This window comes from Zea mays, chromosome 1, assembly GCF_902167145.1.
Source record: "Zea mays cultivar B73 chromosome 1, Zm-B73-REFERENCE-NAM-5.0, whole genome shotgun sequence".
In the NCBI taxonomy this organism is placed as follows: domain Eukaryota; kingdom Viridiplantae; phylum Streptophyta; class Magnoliopsida; order Poales; family Poaceae; genus Zea; species Zea mays.
Window position 1 is genome coordinate 152,306,378 of NC_050096.1, and position 4,816 is coordinate 152,311,193.

Genomic DNA, 4,816 nt, shown 5'->3' on the forward strand with positions numbered 1-4,816 from the left:
TTTATTAGCTCCTGACCTTCGGTTTAGACAAACACTTCAGTAATGGAGAGCATACTCCTTATTTATACAGTTCTCCCTCTATGATTACATAGGTCCTCGTTCTAGCTTCCATTCTTTTGATATAAGCTTCATCATACGAAATACAATTGCCTTGCAGAAAGATACAATCTCAGTCCTCCAATCTTCACTGTGCACTAGTGAGATTGTAAGCACTGCTCGCTCATGAGCTCGACTGAAGGTGCTTTTATTGTTTCAAAAAATACTTCTAAAGGTCTACATGTTAATTTTCTCCTCTTGGGATATTCTTTATAGAGAAGCCTTCGAAAGAGGCTTCCATTCTTCGGACTGTGTCTAGATACTTCTCGAGCTTCGAATCTCTTGCTCCGCTGCTTTTGTCAATGTTGCCTGTAATAACTTGTGAGTCATATTTGAGGATTGCCCTTCTTATTCCTATTGCCTTAAGCTTTTGAAGCCCCAAGAGAAGGGCTTTGTACTCTGTAATGTTATTTGTGCAGTTGAACTCCAGCCTTGTTGCGTAGCAAGTTCTGATCTTAGATGGTAAATTTAGAATGGCAGCTGCTCCGGCGTCGAAGGTTCCCCATGACCCATCACAAAACACTAACCAAGCTTCATCATCTTTTATTCTTTCATCATCCTGAGCCCCTAGCGTCCAATCAGCAATGAAGTATGCTAATGCCTGAGATTGAATTGAAGATCTATAAACATAATCTATGGTGAATTCATTCAGCTCTGCATCCCATTTCCCAACTCTTCCTGTGGCTTCTCTGTTCCTTATTATGTCCTTGAGAGGCTGAGAAGAAGGTAGTATGATATTGTATGACTGAAAATAGTGCCAAAGCTTTCTGGAGGCCATCAATACAGCATATAGTACCTTCTCCAATTCTGTTTAGTTTTTCTTTGATGGACTAAGTACTTCAGAGACGAAGTGTACTGGCACTTGCTTATTTGCTTGGCCATCTTGCTTTTCTTGCACCAACGCTGCACTAACTGCAACGTGAGAAGCAGCTACATATAGCAGCAATGGAGCTTCTGACTAAGGTGGGGTTAAAGTTGTCAGCTCTATTAAGTATTGCTTCAGCTCTTCGAAAGCTTTTTGCTAAATTGGTCCCCACTGGAAGACTTCGGCTGACTTCAAAACTTCAAAGAATGGCAAGTTCCTTTCTGTCGATATTGAAATGAATCTGTTCAATGAAGCCAATCTTCCTATCATTGGGCGCCTGTTCTTGACTTTGTTGGCTCCATTTGAAGTATTGCTTCTATCTTGTTTGGGTTTGCCTCAATTCCCTTTGTTGACATGAGGCACCCAAGAGACTTTCCCTTCTTCACCCTGAAAACACATTTTTCTGGGTTGAGCTTGAGACCTGCCTTTCTAAAATTGGCAAATGTTCTTGTAGATCAGCGATGTGATTTTCTTGCTTAGTACTTTTGACTATGATATCATCAACATATGTTAGAACATTCCTACCAATTTGCGAGCAAAGAACTTTAGCAGTCATTCTGCTGAAGCTTCCTCCAGCATTCTTGAGCCCCTCAGGCATCCGAAGGTAGCAGTAGGTCCCACTAGGGGTTATGAAGCTTGTTTTGGGCTCGTCTTCTTTCTTCATCCAAATTTGATGGCAGCCTGAATAGCAGTCCAATAGATTCATGAGCTCTAAGGTGGTTGCGGCGTCCATAAGGGAGTCTATTCTTGGCAAAGGGAACTCATCCTTCGGATATGCCTTATTGAGATCTGTAAAGTCAATGCACATCCTACACTTTCCATTAGCTTTCTTCACCATCACAGTATTAGCCAGCCACTCTGGATATGTTACCTCTCTAATTACTCCGGCGCTCAGAAGCCTTTTGACTTCGTTTCATGCACCTTCGACTTTGTCATCGGACATCTTCTGAAGCTTCTGCTTTCTTAGCCTGATAGCTGGATCTACATTACGTGAATGCTCGATAACATCTCTGTTAACACCACAAAGATCATTGGCTGACCAAGCAAAGACATCCTTGTTGTTGAATAGAAACCTCAGTAGAGTTTTTTCTTGTTCAACAGACAATTGAGATCCTAACAACATCTTCTGCTTAGCTATGTCTTCGCATAAAAGCATGGGCTTCGATTGATCTGTTGAGGCAGCTTTATCTCTTTTATGCTTATACTGTTGGTGAGCTTCAGCTTCATCTATGCTATGGATAGCCTTTGAATCTATCCAGTTCCCTTCGGCCCTTCTAGCAGCCTCTTGACTTCCATGCACATCTATGGGACCTTGGTCTGATGGTATCTTCATGCATAGATATGTTGGATGAAGTATTGTTTCGAAGGCATTTAATGTTCCTCGACCAATGATTGCATTGTAAGGATACTCCATATCAGTGACGGAACCTCCCAAGTCATTAGGCCCACCTAAAGTTGTCCTTGTCCAATGGACTTTGGACAACCCTGTAGATGCACCTGACCACTTGACAAGTTCGGTATTTGTGTTCCTTACCTTTCCCAAGAGCGTTTCACCCGTCTCGCAGATATTACAACACATCGGAGGAACGAATATGCGGAAGCAGTTACAACAACTTATTTTATATTAAAGTATAGAAAGAGTATTATTATTACAGACCAGTAAAATATAAGAGTGCTGGAGTAATATTATTACAACCCTGGGAGGCAAAAACCCCTCTCGATTAACAGTAAACAAAAGTTTTTAAAGGAGGATCCTTCCTCCCGAGGCTTCAATCCTGGCTTTCTTCCTTAGGCACCACCTTAGAACAAAAGCAACAAAAATTTACTGCTTCCTCACCTACAACATGGGTTTGAAAACCCTGAGTATGGAGTGTACTTTCGCAAGTCTTACATGTCAAAATAAAAGACTCTCAAGGATATGCTGGCTTGAGGGAGTCAAGGTAAGGCTTAATCAATCATCAAGACTCTGTTTGCAAAAATGCTTACTAATAGTGGATCCTTAAAAATCCAGTTTTATTAGCAGGTTAAGTTATTACTTGAATCTAGAGTTCTTTCTACCCTAGTTCAAGCACTTGGCCTATACTAGCCGTCTTTTCATCATCCCTTTAGTTCACTGGATTGCTACGTGTAGGTCAGTGACCAAGTCTTCATGTCTGAGAAGTAACGGCGATCTGAATCGATTAATACCCAGCTGGGGATCTCTGATCACACGACATATGTAGCACTTAACCCTTGCATATGTCAACTCGCCACTGGGTTTCTTAAGACTAGATCAGGTTCACGCCAACCGAGAGCACAGATACACCACCGTCCAGCCTCTTGCCACGGAGGGTACACACTACTCTCGCCATCTCTCCACTCCCATTGCGTGTTATCTTATTCTAGTATTAGTCTGCCCGAGGCAAAGCTTACCCATGATGAGGCATATGACCAGTTAAAAGGTCCTCGATCATCAAGCCTACATCGAGACGGTCCTTAATCGACTCAGACGGAGACACTACACCGAGACTCTCTTCTCGTGCAAGTCACCCGTCCGGTCTCAACTTTATCATTTTAACCCAAAGTTTGGTACCTGACAGAGGTACATCTTATCCGATGTTGAACCCATCATGGCCATGGTGGATCCACCATCAAGTTTTATTTTGAAAACATCCCATCCCACTTGAAGCATCATTTTTTGTCAAAACAAAACATTTTGTTTTTCTAGAGCAGGACTAAGCATAAGAAAAACCTTTTTATAAAACAGGGGATTAAGGAAAGGTAATCAAATTCTCAAGGAAGGAAATGCATCAATTTGTTTAGCACACAACTCCTATCACCTAATGCATCAAGCAAGTGAGAAAGATTTTAAAATAGCAAGGAGGTGGCAAATGCATCGAGGCTTGCCTTGTGTTATAGGGGAGTCGGGCTCTGCTCCAAAAATGTCAAAATAAAAGCAGTTCCCCGCTGGTGGGTCTTCAGGTGGTGGTGGTGTAGCTCTTGCTTCTTCAACTTCTACTTCTTCTTTGTTTTCTATATATATATCACATATATAACCATGAATGCTCATGTAATGCTTACGAAAATGCAAAGATAATAAAAGTATACTATCTTAGGTCTTGAATACAATTTTTCTTCATGGGACTCCAGGAAACTAAGGTTTTTGGAGTCAGAACTGAAGTTCCTAGGGCACGCATCACTAGAAGATTAGGGTTTTGGGGTTTAGGTACCAAACATTGTCCAAATCATGCCAAACTTTACCCAAGGCTTCTAAATAATATTTAAAGCTTATCTAAAAAGTTTAGTGATTTTTGGAGTTATTAATCAATTTCTAAAATTCTAGGAGTATAAGTTTTGGCTATTTTAAATACTCCATAATTCCCTATTTGGACAAAAAATCATACTACTATTTTTATTAAATTCTATAGAAAATTAGGAACCTAGCAAAATTGAACTTGCATTTTTAGCATTTTTCTTCAATTTTCTATGAATTCTCTAATCCTGGTAGAAAAAGAAAAAGGAAAAACATGAAAAGTACTGGGCCGAAACTGGCCCAAGTCAGCCCGAGAACAGGTAAACGCGCCCGCGTGCGCACGCTCGCGCGGCGGTTTTGCACCGAAGTCCTCAAGGGTTTGAATAATTAGGGAAGAATCCACTGGGTGATATTTCTTACTCCCTCTGTGTTATCCAACTGCGCTGAGCACGAATCCCCATGGCAGGCGCGAATCCGGGCGCACGGTCGCCGGCGGTGAGTTCTCTGAGCTGGCGTTCTGATCTGGTCACTGTACCATTGAAACCCGATTCAGAGCACCTGTTAGACCGAATTGCAATGTCCAGATTTTGAATTTTTGTGCAACAACTTGCCAATACATCTGT